At 33.2% G+C, this 16224-nt stretch overlaps 1 protein-coding gene across 1 annotated transcript in view; it reads right to left on the bottom strand.

Moving 5' to 3' along the window:
* Positions 1-15514, bottom strand: part of Tenm4 (teneurin transmembrane protein 4) — a 2788855-nt gene extending 2773341 nt beyond the window's left edge. Inside the window, exon 1 of the mRNA XM_063256396.1 lies at positions 15295-15514. The gene's annotated coding sequence lies outside the window, so the exon portion shown is untranslated. The remainder of the gene's footprint in view (positions 1-15294) is intronic.
* Between the last annotated feature and the right edge of the window lie 710 nt (positions 15515-16224).

The raw sequence follows: 16224 nt of genomic DNA, 5'->3' as shown, positions 1-16224 counted from the left end.
TTATAAGTGATTAAATAATATATTATTTATGTAATAAACTGACTGCCTTTCCATTATCCACGTTAGATTTTAGATATGTGTCAGGAATTTTTCTCCCATTTAAGATTTAATTAAATCTTAAATGCTTTTTTCATTCCCATTCTATGTAGCAAATGCAGAATTCCATGCTTCTTCCTCATACAAATTTACAAATCTAATAGAGCTGATGCAACTTTTCCATGTAATTCTGCTTCTTTTTCCTTTTCAATTTTTGGCCTAGAGCAAGAGCAGATTACTGAAAAATAAAGAAATATTTGTCCAAACATAACTCCACCTGTATTTCAAATCATCTTTTCTTTTGTTATGATATACCTGCAATTTTTGAGTACTACAATTAATATTTTTGTAGCACGTTCCTTAACTATAGCTTTTAAATCTCAGATATGTGACACAGAAAAATTTTACAAAAACAAAATTTATTCCTAGTCTAACTTTCCTTCTGTTAACAGAATCCCCTTGGTGGACAGTGATTTCATGCTTTAAATAGACTTGGGGAATGTTGGAGGAAAATACATTCTTAGATATTATGATGATGAAAATTGAAAGTTCTCAGAAATTGATGAACTTCAAAAGATCAAGAATGGTTTTAATCTAAGAAATAAGTCATGGTAAGAAAAAAAATGAAGCTAAATCATTTTGTAAAGATATCAGTGGAATGTATAATAAAGCAACAGAGTAAAAAGAAATTATATAGGAAAATTTGTTCAGAGCACTAGCAATTAAAATTTAGAAGAGTCCTCTTAATATAATATTTACAAAGAAGAAATAGGTATTATATGTAATGTCAAACTCATTTGTCAATTTCTTCTCAATAATTGTGTATCATTTATGTATACGCTTTCCACTTAAGGTATGTTCCACCAAATATATTCCTGGTAAAATTTGCTTAGTGGAAGAGAACACTACATGAAGTAAAGGGTCACAAAATATTTTGGACTCCACTGAATACTAGCTTGCTGCATAAATCTGAATGATCATTTCTTCTCTCCAGGGGGAGAAGTGATAGGGAAAAGTGGTTCTTAAAATGTGGCCCCCAGGTGAGCATAAACATTACCACCTAAAAACTCATTTGTTTGTAGAAAAAGGAATGCATCTTGAGCTCATTATGTTAAGTGACACAAATTAGATTCGCAAGTTTAAAATCACATAGTTTCTCTTATTGAGATACCCAAAATATGAATAAAAATCAAAATATGAAAAATATGAATAAAAGATAGGAAACAGGGACAAGAATTAAGATGTGTTAAATACATGTACCAACTAATCTCCACAATGAACATAATATTATGCAGTTTAAATTCATAGTAATAAAAATGTATGCTAATTACTAGGGTCCTCTCAAACATACCAAACAAAAAGTCTGTGAGCAATGCCTCATATTCTGTATTTCAACAAGGTCTACGACATACATCCAAAGCATCCTAATGTTTGACAGCCACTGAGTTGAATTGTCCACAAATAGTTTCCCCAGGATCAGTGTATTCAGATTGTATGCCATTTTTTAAGATAGCTGATCTCATGGTCAAGTAACTTTGGGAATTCTTCTATTATGTATGTAACTTCCATATTAGAAAGAATCAGAGTTAAATACTAAGAAATTGCACATATTGAGATGCCATCTAAGAGTTTATAGTTATTAGCAAGCGTAAAAATGAGAGACATAATAATTCCAAACACTTAAAAAATAAAAAAAAATTTAGGGCAATAAAACTATATTTATCGAAGTTATAAGAGCAATTTACAGACATTTATAACATTGGGTCATAAGAACAGGAAAAAATTCTTAACTTTCCATTTACTGCACTGGTTCATTTTATAAAATTTCTGAAGTATATACACCAAAAATAGTGAATCTCATGAAGTAACCTCTGAGAAGATGAAAATATGATGATGTTTTTACATAACAATAAATCTTCATTTAGTAGGTTATTTAAAAATACTTGTTGAACTGTAATAAATGGGTTTGTCAAGTGAAAGTTAGAAAAAAGTTTCTATGTGTAACTAACTCTGGGCACTTCACTGAGCAATTTGGACATAGTTTTAAAACATTTATGTAGAAATCCATTTGCTCTGTCAGTGCCTAGAGACATTTTTGGAACTGATAGGATTAACTTTCAAGTTAAATTTATCTGGAAATGAGTCATGTTCAATCTATCCCATCATATCTTGATTCTTTTAATATTCCATGAATCAGAAAATCAGTTTCAGCTCTCAAGACAGTGCTGACCCTCAGATAATATAAGCCACAGCAGACAACAGGGCCAGTTTCCTGTCAGAAAACGATAGAAAATGAAAATCATAAAAATAAAACAGTTTCCCAGTGATTCATGAGGTATTTGTCTATGAGGTTCCATTGAATTTCTCAAATTGTGTTATTGGCAAAGATGTCATAATTAACCTGTCTCACATTGTAATGGTATGGTAATGAGACATGCTTAAAAATAAATCACCTATTTTAATGTTCAATCGTTATATTGAATATCTTAGGTACTATCCAGTTTAATGAGACCAAAGAGTTTTTATTGTGTATTTTTTTTAATTCAATATACATTTTATACTTACTCTGGGTTTTGTAAATGCTTTACAACCAGAGAATCTGAAGATGAGTATGAAAATACACATGTATCAAGAAATCTAGAAAAATATAATCTGATAATTTTGGTGAAATTATTGTTTATATGTACTTAAACACATTCAGAACCAATCAATTCACTTTAATGAACAATGATAAAATTAATTCAGCATTTCTAAAGTGATACCTGTTATGGATGGTGGTAACAACAATTTAAACAAACCACAGATAAGATTTAGGATCAATTAATATTTGAGTATTTTTTATATTAGAGGTGGTTAATCATTCTATTCTATGTAACTTGCAATAAAACATTACTTATATTTTTAAAGAAGAAATAGAAAAAGAAAAATTTAGGGACTTTTGAAGTCATGCACAATTGTATGAAGGAGCCAATATTCGCAACCAGTATATATTTCTTCAGAATATATTTTCTACCCAAATATTTTACACTTGATTAGAACTTGTTAATTTTAAGTTAAGTAAAGAGATCCAGAGACAAGTGAAATTATTGAAGGGAGACAGAATAAGACAAAAAGATGAGCTTTTAGATATGTTATCATATATTTCCTGCATTTATTCATGCCTATTTATATATAGTCTTTCATACAGTCATATAGCACGTAGTTATTCAGTCAGTTTGATAACTTAATAGGTAAGTTTCAACCTAGAGGTTACTAAATTTCTGAGTAGCAAGAATTTTTAACCAAACGAGATACAGTACAAAAATGGAATATTTTTAATCTCTTCTGATACATTATCAGTCTCAAGTCATCTGATCTTTTGAAATATGTTGTATTTTAAATTTTATATTATTTAATTTTAATTTAATTAATATATTTTAAATCATACTACAGAGCCTAGCATAGTCATAGAAAGTACCGTGTAATACTTCCAAAGAACCAATTTTTCAATCTGAGAAATTTGGAATGTATAAATTGCTACTGAAAAAAAATAGACTATTTTATCCCTTATATAGACTGGCTGTGAGTAACCATAATTATGAATTGTGTAACATCTCATTGGAGGAGTCTTGTTTTCTGTCAGTTTTAGTTATTCTTCCTTTAATGTTCTTTTCCCTATAGGGGATCTCTTGGAGTGTTCACAGGGAATCAATTCACGGAACTATAACATTTTCCATAGATAGGAACAAATAGTGTTTTGCAGTAAGAAGCAATCCAATGATTTTTAATCTCAGAAAGATGGTGTATCTTTGGAAGATTTTCATTTTTGCCTTTATTTCAATTAACCTTGCTATAGTCCATTATTGACAGGAGATCTCTTCAAGCTTTGCACCCTTTCTTGGCTGAAAAAATTCACTGATTTGTTAGAATGGGAGATAAAATTCACTTGGACATTTCTCACTTTTGCAATATCACAGCCTTGTTCTTTTCTACATTTGTACAACAGCCATCCTCTACCTAGTTTCAAAAGAAAAATCGAAGAAGGAAAAAAATTGTTTTCATATTTTGTGTCTTTATAAATGTTGCATTTTGCCTGTGCTTCTGATAGCTTTTACACATCCTTTCTACTTTGTGGATTTCTCCTTTAAAACTGAAGTCATAGTTGCAACCATTTTGAAACTTTCTTCCAGAAGATTGGGTACTTCGGAACATAGTGTCTTGAATTTATTGTTTTAGTTTAGCAGCTGCCATATACTTTCCCCAAGTACTTTGTCACTTGTTCGAGCTCCTGAGCTTGGAGAGCTGCATTTTCTGTAGCTCTAGCATTCAATGCAGGTTTATACTGAGTAAACAAGGTAAACTTTGTAGGATAAAAGATTCGGAGAGACTCAACATAAGATGAAGAACTGATTTAAAATAAGCCATATGGCACATGGAAGAATGATATGAACCAAGTAATTGAATGAAAATATCTTTTATGCCATAGGGAAAATGTCTGAGTAATTTTGATATATACATCGCTCTGGAGCAGTTGCTATAGCATGAGTTTTAGTTTGTTAACTAGCAAATATGTTAGAAGTAAATCAAGGGATAAAAGGATATTTCGATTTCAGCCTAATATGAATGCCCAGTTACCCTTTGGAATGTGGTTTAGATTTCTCTGACTTTCTACTAAATAACTAGAGCCTCAACTATCTCACGTAAAGAAGAAAAATAAACATGCAATCTTACCAAATTGCTTTAGATAGAAAAATAATGTTCCTGTAATGCTAAAAAAAAAATTGATCACATAAATTACCTAGTTAAAAAACACACAATAAAAATAATAATAAAATGAAAGCATACAATATAACATAAAACGAAATATACACAATCCAACGTATACCTTCCCACATCACATTGGTCTCTCCCAGCACTGCCATTCATATTTGGCTCAGCAAGATTTTACAGGGCAACCATGATGCTAGAGAAAGAGGCATGCTACAGGGAACTTGAGACAAGATACAGAACAGTGGGCAGTGCGTGCTGTATTCTTTTTTTAAGATAAAGAAGCAATTTGACTATCAAGCTGGTGCAAGATAATCATAAGTTTTTTTGTAGATTCTCACTGTCTTTATTAAGAGTCTCTGAAGATGTCTTCCATAAGTCATAGTAGCTCAACATTTTTCATCTAAAACTCAGAACGTTGGATGAACACAACACTCTGGCCATCAGTGATACATCTAAATGCTGACTGTGGTCTCAATTTCCTCTGTGCCAGCAGACAGGTAGTTCAAGTGCTGAGTTCCTAAATCACCACCTCAGATTCATTTGCTAAACTTTTGGTTTTCTTTTTAAATCTCTGTCCATTTTACTGAAATGTTTTTTTTCCTATAAAATTGTAGCTAAGCAATACATTTAAATTAGGCATAATCTAGAGACCCAAAAATGAAAGGAAATGAAAGACATTTCTGTCCCTATTTCACTCTTGTTCCTATGAAATGAGTGTGGTAGTAGAGTTTCACAGAATCTTTACTGCCTGTTCCCTTTATTTTTCCTAAATTAAGACTTATAATGCTGTTATTTTAGAGGCATAGAAGAAATATGTCTGAGGCTACCTGAACAAAAATATTGAAGGTCTTCCAACATTCAGTGAATGTTTAATATAAGCCAAATTTAACATAGTCTTTGCATAGCTTTTATAAAAACTTTGAATTTATAGTTTTACCATATTGTTTAAAACTGCATTATCCGTGAAAAAACACAGACATTCAGAGGCAGAATTACAGAGAATAGATTTGTTTTCACATATTCATGTAACACTCAATCTCTAAGTTTATATAATAGTTATTCAAAATCCCCTGGCAATTCCCAGGGCACATTCTGGGTCTTCTCTCCCTACAGTAAGCTGAAAATACAATTTCAAATCAATCAAATATTCATTAATCTAAAAAAAAAAATCCTAACTTGTCCCCAGGGAATAGCCATACAGAGAAATGCAATGATGTCATAGTGTTGAAAAACAAACCAATATCCCAGTATTGACTGTGATGTTTGTTTATTATGTTGTCTTTGTTTTCTGGAATCTTCTAACTTGTAAATCTAGTATTTCTATTTTACCTTCTAAAAAATAAACCAATGAACCAGCTATATTTTGTTCAGATGGTTTTTATATTATAACTTCACAAAACATTAGTTTTACCTATGATGAATAAATGGGCTGTGATTTTTACTGTTTAATGGATAACAATTCCATTTTGAATGTTTGTTCTTCTTATTCTGACCAATTTTGATTGTTTCAAAGTATATTTTTAACTGCTTTCTAAAATGCAAAATATCAAATGTAAATGAGTAAAGTTTTGAACTTCAAGTCGGTGATTGACTATTTGAATAAAATGCCTCCATGGACCTCAAATATACCATTCCCATTAAGGCCTTCTAATTGTAGTTATTCCTCGATCTCAACTAAATATAAGGCCAAATATTCCATGCATGTGGGATGGCTTCCATATTAGCACAGCTTTATAGCATTGATGAAGATTTTAGGATGAAAAATTTAAATGGGCAACATTATATGTTTTCAAATGAATTCCATGTCTCAGATTCAGTTGACAACTTTAAAACTATTATATATTTTTTGAAAGTCTAATTTTGGCACATGTAAAAGAAACACAGAAAATAGAAGAGACATATTTACTGTTTTGTGTTAAAGTTAAACATTTTAACAGAAACAGAGGAAAACCAAATTTCACAACACATTTTGCTTCAAAGGATAAAAAAACAAATTTTTCATACTTTTAAATCACAATACTCATAGGACAAACTTGAAAACAGGAAATAAGACTGTGGCAATGTAACAGTAATCTGAGTTACAGGTAATTTTGTTCCAGTGTGACAGAACAAAATGTTCTTGGTAATCACTAAAAAATACCAGAGAATAGGAAACCCTACTGAAGACTGACAGTGAAGGGAAGAAAATGTTTAAATTTATTACCCACTTTGTAAGAAAATTCTAGAAATAATCATTACCCACAGAGCCTTCACAGATTTCAGAACTGAAATAGTGATTATCAGAAGCCCAGTGGGCTCACAAGAAGTCATCCAAAACAACACTGTCATTTTAATCAGATCTCTTTATGATGAAGTTATTTTAAGAGATGGCATTTTAGTATACATTTCACAGAAAGCCTCAAATGTGATACAATTTTTACCAGTTGGATGAAAGCAGATAGAACCAGATTCAGAAGGGCTTATCACAGATGACAATTGATCTTAATTGCACCATTTTCAAACTACAGGAAGACTTTATGGCATGGTTTTATAATCCATCCTTCTCAAAGTCATAGATATAAGCACAGATAACATCAAAGACTAGTTTCTTAAAATTCATCAGTTACGCAGGACTGAATAGCTAAACTCAAAGGTGGAATCTCAGAGTCAGATATTTAAAATCATTAATAAAGGGATATAAATAAGATTAAATTTATTTAGTCCAAAAAATGTGCCTACATGCATAAGGCAAAGAGGATCACGCTAAGTGCTTGCCAGTATGTTGTGATTATCAGAATTACTAAGAATAATAATATTTGTGCACCAATCCAGAAACTCTAAAGCATATTACTTTTCATATGAGGTTATTGGATAGCGATGATCAAAAAGGAAAAAGAAAAGAGAAGAGAAGAAAGGCCAAGGGAAGGAAGCAAAAAGGAAGAGAAATAAAAGAAGGGAATGAAGGAGTAGATAAAGGGAAACCAAGGAAACAGTGGTTCTAAACCTGCTTCTAAATTTTACCATGGTGATGGTTTGGGTAAATGTTCATCTATGGAAAGATCTGAAAGATCTGAAAGATCCCACAGCATGAAAAAATTTATACAGGGGTCATAAGGTTAAATATATATATATATATATATATATATAAAAGATTTTCCTAAATGATAAACAGCTGTTATTAGTAGTTAGTATTCTTGTCATCACATTATCTGTCTCTAAGTTATGATGTAAAACATAAATATTGCATTTTAAAAGTTAAAAATTATTTTTTTCTCAGAATAAACTAACAAAGGCAAGTTGCAGTTGCTGTTTATGTCTGTCTTTTTTTTTTTTTAATTCCCATATCTTTTAGGGGTAATTAGTAAGTACACTGGCTCCTTCCTGGGTTACTCTTTAACGTCCTTTAAGTGTTCTTCTCAGTACTTTATCAAATTTGCTGAACAAAAAGCAAAAGTAGCAGGAGTCTAGAAGATTTGAGACCCAAATGTCATGTTTTACTACAAATGTGAAATCTGTGGTAAGCATATAGAATCCTGGACAGTATGCACAGGGTGGTCAGTGAGGTCAGTGACACATGAATGCCCCTCTCTCTGTGTCTGTGTTCAGGATGGTATTCTCTAAACGTTTCAGAACAAACATTCACGAATTAAATCCAGGCATATGGAAGCAGATGTAAGTGACTTCCTGGCTGTCATTCGCTGAATCATTCTCTTTGTTCCTCAAGTTCTAACTAAAGATTGTATTCACTTCTGCAGTTACCGTATACCAAATCCCATATCTCTAGGACAATATCTAACTCACTATTCTACAGGCAAGCAAGTTTGAGCCTGCCAGGAAAGCTGTTAACACAAAATTTCAGCAAATCAAGATTTTTATTTGGAACTGTCAAGTATTTTGTATCCAGTTAGTATAATGCAAAAGCTGTCAGATGCAAGGCAGTGCTGATCATATTATTTTCCTTTTATATAGAGAATATTGTTTCATTAGCATTGTTATTTTTAAGAATAGGGAATTCAAGAAAACAAAACAAAACAGAACAAAGCTAATACTGGAAGGTAAGGTCCAAATCAAGCTTTTGCAATTTAGTGAGACATGTCTAAAGAAAACGAAGAAAGAAAGAAAAAAGAAAGAAAGAAGTTTGATGGAATGCAGCTCATTTTAAAGACCCTTGGTTCAATCCTCAGTACTACTACAGTAAATAATAGAAGATAGGTAGATAGATAGATAGATAGATAGATAGATAGATAGATAGATAGACATATGTGTTTAAGCAAATCAGTCACTATGAGAAATCAATGCTGGTTGGAAACCATCAGGCGTAAACTAAAGTTATCCCTTGCATATTATATGGCCATTGTTGAGAAAGTCAAGAAGATACTATGAAAGAGTGGCCTGACTACTTTTTGTTAGTAAAGAATGCAAGATTTCATCTTAATAAAAAAACCTGAGTTGTCCTAAATGATGTATTTTATTTAGAATGATTAAACATTATTTTATTACTTACATATTCAGCAAATAACTTGAAATCATTTGAAGGTGGTTTCTTTTGTGTTGTACAGAAACAGGAGTGGAATGGATTATTGCTTCTAATAATGATAACAATGATGAATATTAGAAAATCAAATATATATTGACACACATTTATCAATAACTGAGCATTATCTTTGAAAACCAGCCCAGAAAACAAAGTTTTATTTCTATCACCTGTTCAACCATAGATTCAACTGACACATAGAGAGTAGATAATAAGTTCTCTTCAAAACTAAGAATATGCTGAGGAACAGGTTTTCCAAAAGTATGCAGGCTTCCCCTGAAGGCGTGTGCTTGAAGACAGAGGCACTGAGATGTCCTCAGTCCCCGAAGCAAATTAAGAAGTGCTAAAAATACCCTGCTTCTTAAACTGTTTTTTTTTTTAACCTGATGTGTTTTAAGCAGAGAATCTGTAAAATATTTCAGTTCAACAAAAGTTTAATTTATATAAACATTTCAATAATATTTTGGAACATAATTGAATACGTCAGAATTCAGAGATTGAACATTAACTCGGGAGTTTAAGCACATTAAATGGAAATCTAGCTGGTTAAACAAGTACATGGGATTTGTAGTGAAAAAATGTGAGGAGAAAGAAAAAGAGAAAAAGCAAGAAAGAAAGAAAAAGAAAAAGAAAGAGACACATTGTAATGCTTCATATAACAAACCCATGCATAACTACTTTCTACTGCATGAAACTTTTATATTTAAATTATTACAAGTGAATAATTGTGTTGTTCTACTTAACATCAATTTAAATACATTAAAATGATTCCAACTTTGAGTGCGTCTTGTAAACACATCTTACCAAGTTTGGAAATGGACACTAGCTTTTGAAAATTCATCTAAACAAAGTAAAGTACATTCTTAATAAATCACACACTGGTGAAATGTTATAGACATTATATAGACACTTTATGTTTAAAACATTTATTTATAATTTTTTAATATTTGACTATTAAAATTATTATTGTTTTAAAGTTCTTTATCTTTACAATGAAATGGGAGCTGTTATTTAATAAATAAGCTTTCATCATACTTGAATCTACCGTAAGACATCAAATAGGAAAAAAAACATCAAATGGAACAAGATATTTGAACTTTTTTGTCTCATTTATGATTTATGTCACAAACAAGTAGAACATTACCTCAGATCAAATCAGAAATTATAAGTTTTTGTTTGTATTCATACTTCAAACCATTTGCTTACAGGAAACAAATAATTTTTAAAACAATACTATTTTACCATTTCATTTTAAAAAGAATAATCACAGTGAGTTGTTAGTTTACACAGGCAGATTGCCCAAATAAATGACTACAATTGATAATTTGCATGGTCAGACTAGGCTAACTAAAGACAGAACTAACTCAAGACTTAAAAAGCAATCAGTTCATTTGGTCTTACTTAGTATGATTTCTAAGAAGCATTACTGTTAAATATTTAACTAAAGAATTAACCACATTACCTTCTATTTGACTTCCTAATTTATTTTTCTTTTGTTCCATGAAAAAATGTAAATAAAACCACTCCTTGTTTAATGTGGTCTCCTTCACCTTTATCCAATTCTTCTAAATTGGACATAAATTCCCAGAATAGTGTTTGCTTTATTAGCACTGTACTGTACCTTTAGATTTGTTAAATGTATTTAGAAAATTCCAGACCCTAAAAGCATGATTTCAGCAACGTATTTTCCAAAGAAGAATTTTTCAACCAGAGATACAACTTCTCTACTAATGCCAGTGCAGGTCTTCAGCACTGAGAGCCTGGGACACTGAACAGGATAAGGAAACTGAGGTGAAGTACACCACAACCGTGGCACTGATTTGATTAGCTGGATTAATCAAGTCCAATTTTGATTATCTGGGTTAAAGTCTTAAAAAACAAAAAAGCAATATCTAATGTTTTTATTTTAATTTAGAATAAAATCATGCATTTTTTATATATGAGATAAACATAGAGTGTGCATTTTATATTGTTTTATTCTAGTCATAAGTTTGTATTCATAGTTACATAAAATTCCCTTAAATATAAACATATACATAGTTATATTCACATAACATGAACACAGTGTGCATTTTATATTGTTTTATTCTAGTCATAAGTTTGCATTCATAGTTACATAAAATTTCCTTAAATATAAACACATATACAGTTATAGTTATATATAGTTATGTTCACATCCAAGCTATTCTAAAGGCAGAATTACTCTGGAGGAAAATGTGTGATTTTACTATTTTCTTTATAAAGTGTTTTCTTCAGTGTGGTATGCTGATGCTTTAATATCTATAAATGTACATAATAAAGACATTACTAAATATGTGGTAAACTTTATGACCGTACTATTTTAAAATATGGGCACACAAGAAACAAATTTGGAGGTGAAAGTGATATGTTGGATCACATTAGAAAATGAACCTCAGAATGAAGAAATACGTACTTGTCACTGGACAGCTGACTCAAAAGTCAGAAACTGTCATTAAGGAACACTCGCAAAAGTGAGTGCTTATTTGCAACCTTACACACAATTAGCAACATAATTTCTGACCATCAATGTAAGGTGCAAGTGGTAATATAAAAATTACTTCTCATTACCACTAGGTGGCTCACTTTGTATAGCTATGCTAGCTAAGCCATGGTGGACCCCAAAGTTAGAGGTACTAACATTTTCACCAGCGTGTACAGAAAGGAGAAAACAAGGATTCTTTGAAAGAAAACTTGAAGTCTTGAACAAAGCAAAGCTGAGGTGGAGCTAAGACTCTTCTAGCAATTTGTGTCAGAACTGTTCTTACAGGGTCAGAATAGTTAGAAATGTGGCTTAGAGTCCTTTCAAAACTGCATGGAAAGTTGTCTAATAACCATTCTGTGTCCAAGTCCATACAGTTTCACAGTCTTCCCAGAAGCGTTCAGAACATGTAACAGACATCTAGGAGGAAACGAAATGAGACACACAAACGAAAGCAACACCCCAAAATTAAAACAATAGCCATTACTCATTATTTGATTGTAATTGCACTCAGAATTACAATGGAAGGCAATTTAAGTGCTAAGAAAATAAAAATAAGCCAGTAAAGATGGAACATTTAACATAAGGAGAAAGTTAGCTTCCCTAGGCTTGCATGATGTTTCTTAGCAATCAGTTCCTCCACTAAAGTGCATATTAGGAGATAGAATATAACAGGGGACCAGTCACAAAGGCCAGTAGCACTGTCTAATGTATTTCTATGAAAAGCTTTGCTGTCTGGCTTTTGATTCTCTTCAATATTGAAACTGTACAGCATTTCCTGTCCTTCATTTTAATTCACAGCTATCACTCAGTGTAGAGCTGAAGGGTGCCTTCAATATGCCATTGTGAGAGCTATTTATAATCCAAGACAATTTGGTGAAAATCACCTGGTAACTATAACTGTACAGCATTCCCAGAATGCTGCACCTTTTTGCATTTTACAAAAGCTTATGGGTCTTGTGGGTTGCTTTTCTCCTCCCCTTTTTCTTGCTTGGGCAGCATGAGTCTGTGAGCCATCCTGCATATGTAGGAATCTCTGTGGCGCTCCCTCAACCCTAGCACATTGCTTAGTAAGCGGCTAAATATATGTGACCTAACAGCATTGGACACGGCTAATGACTTATTTTTTAAACGTAATCCATAGTATTTGTTTCTTGCCTTGCCTTTTCTAAAACTTAAGAAAAAAGAATATCAATTTACCTAGCTTCCCAAGAAAAGTTCTCACATGCGAAACGTGGGGTTTAAAGACTAAGAAAGTTAGTGACTGGGAGCCTTCACAGTGAGAGAGGAGTCCTCACCTCTGGCTGGCTCCAAACAGAATGAAATTGATTCCCTTTAAGCTAAGACAGCTCAGAATGATGATATATACTGTGCAAGCAACTGGCTAACTTTTAACCTGCCTCACAAATCTACATTAGCAAGAAGAGTGAGTGACCAAGTCCCTGCAAAAAATTGCACGACCTTACCTGTAAATGGATTGTGAAGTAGCTGACACGTTAGGAAAGCAAGCTCAACAACTGAATTAAATTACCTTTCTCCTCTACAGAAGTCCTGGTTAGAATTGTATCTTTGGATCTCATAGGTTGCTCCCTGATTTGGACAACTTTGGTAGCATAGAAACAAAAAGAGAATATTCTTCCTCTCACCAAGATCCCGTTTCAGATACACACCACCCAGCCACCATTAGGAGAACTACATGCCTTTAATCTCCCTTGCTGCTTCTGATCTCCTGATGTTACTACGAGCAATCTCAACATCCTGACCTCAGTCACCTGCTGCCATAGTACCACAGAGAAGGAAGTGTGAAGGTTTATTCCAAATTTAAGTATGAAACAAAGTAAAAAGGAACAAAGAGAAAGCCACGCTCCCTCAGTATAACTGTTATTGTATAGCACACTAAAATTTAGTCAAATGACTTTATGACCATCCAATTAGAAACTACAGATATTTGGAAAACAAAAGGCTGTACAAAAAAAATAAATGGTGACTATTATGGAATAAAAGTTTCCATGCAGTGCTGCAGAGGGATCAGCTTCAGGAACACTGATGAAAAATAGAGAAGGAAACTTTTTCTGTGTTTCCCCTCGTTTCCAATGAGTTAGCATCCCGCTAGCCTTGGATACATAGTCTAGGTTAAAGAGTGTGTCCCTAGAGTTATTGGAGCAGGTATTTGATCCATAGTTATGCTTTGAATTTCAGTAATAGATTGAGATCTACCTGCCTGGCAAGCTCAAGGTTGTGAGTTCAATCCTGGTACAAAAAACAAAAAACCAAAACAAACAAACAAAAACAAAGAAACCTGTGTCAGTTAATCACAAGCTCATGAAAAGCTCTCTTCTGAACTTAGTGATAATAGAATCATCACGAATCTGACTTGCATATAGCATCCATGCTTTATAAATATTTTCTTCATGACTTTTGACTTAAATGTTTAAATTATCATTACTAGCATCTCAATGAGACTTCTTGGAAAAATCTTTTTGAAAAATGTTGTACATTAAAAATTTAAAATAACATTAAGAAATGGGCATGAAAAAGTTGTTGAGACTTTTTCTCTATCAATATTTTTTACTTGGAACTTAATGTAAGGAGCCATTTACTGACAGGGAATATAAGGGGCAATAACATATATACACAGGTTAGTATCATTACTGCAAAGGGTCTCAGATCAACACACTAACAGCTTTATTGGAGAAAGACGACAAGGAAACTCAAATAGTGATCCTACAATCTAGCTTATTGTGGAAGAAGAAAAATAAGGAAAGAAAGAAGAGAAATGCCTGCCAATTAAGTCCTTCCCACATCACAACAGACTGACTTAGATCAAGGAAAAATTTTTACTGCCCCTCAAAAATTCACTTCCTCAAATCTGCATCAGCAGATCTAGATAAAAACTCAAAAAGATGAAAAGATATTTGATTCCTGGTTCTCTCTAACAAATACAGCAATTTGCATGAATATAAACTTCTGTGATTCAGCAACTTTAACTCCTGCTTGTATCACGGATAATTGCTGGAGAGTTTAAATCTATAGCTCCCACCAGTTGGCTTTTATTTTAGAAGACTGATGTATGTTTTTTCCCAGCAGAAGGAGAGAATATTTAAAAGTCTTTAAATTACACAGGCAGAGTTGCATAACAATTGTCAACTAACTCAAAGGTTAGAATCACACACTTATGCTAAATGTGAAGTTAGTCATGAATCACAAAATGAGGCTGAACCTCCTCTTTGCAGGACATTTGTAAGGGTGGAGAGAGAAACGCAGAGTTATCATCTGTACTAAAACTTTAATTAGAGAAGCCGCCGCTGAGCTATCAAGTCTTGACTGTTCTGCTTTTTTTTTTTTTTTTTTTTTTTTTTTTTTTTTTAGTGAACTGCTTTTTCGGTTAAAGCGCATGCTATGATTAAGAAGGATTTTTGATTCCCATAAGAAGAAATCGCTTGTATGTGGTTGTCAGGTAGCTCACACGTTAAGCGCAGCTAGGAAATGGTCTTACCTTCCGCACGCAGCAACCTCCTCCCCAGGCAGACTCTCTTGAAGGAGGGTGCCCTCTTGCTAGGGCTGGGGAAAGAAGCTGGAAAGAAGTGGCTGGCTGTCTACCACTAGCTGTGATGCTGCGCGTCACAGGATGCTTCGGGAACTGCACTTCTGTGCTGCTTCCACAAATCAGGCAGTGGCCGCGGGTACCTCAGCCAAAGCTGAGACTGCGGTTGCTAACGCCACCAGATTTGAGTGGAAAGCGTTGCGGGGTGTGTGTGTGTGTGTGTGTGTGTGTGTGTGTGTGCACTAACTGCCTGCCTCAGGCTGAGCTGATGCGTTCTGCATACTCAAAATGCTCACGCAGGGAGGAGGCTCTGCCATGGAACCCAGCCTCCCAGCTGAAGAATCACACTATACTGACCTTGCTGCGGGGGATTTTGGTGAATGGCTCACTCCTCAATAGATTCAGCAGTCAATCAAATAAAGGAGATTGGATGGGCCTTAAATAGAGACAAGTGCCTCTCCTATAAGCACCAAAATTGTATCTCATATTGACTTTTTCCTTTAACCTGCTATGGCCTGAGCGCGAAGTCTAATTGATGAACCTCTAAGTTAGAACTTTTCAGATTGTTTTCTTAGCCAGAATACACTCCTACCTAAGAGGCAATTTAAAACATTTATCCACAGAAATGTGTGGATGCATATTTGAAGTTATAACAGTTAAATTTTCATGGCTTAAAGTAATAAACTACTTTCAAAACAAGGTATGTCATTATATAGGGGAACTATTTCGCGCTAGAGGCAGAATCTGTGCTTAAATATAATCTCAATTTCCTCAAAATATTATTTGAATGAAAAGCAAGAGGAACTGCTTATGCCAAATGATGAGCTAATAAGAATCTCTTTTTTGAGCAGCATTGCCATTTTTGGCTGCATTACCTTGAGC

The sequence above is a fragment of the Cavia porcellus genome, unplaced genomic scaffold, assembly GCF_034190915.1.
Source record: "Cavia porcellus strain 051 isolate PalLab524CR breed Dunkin Hartley unplaced genomic scaffold, mCavPor4.1 scaffold_9, whole genome shotgun sequence".
NCBI lineage: Eukaryota > Metazoa > Chordata > Mammalia > Rodentia > Caviidae > Cavia > Cavia porcellus.
This window is presented reverse-complemented; position numbering and strand designations above follow the sequence as displayed.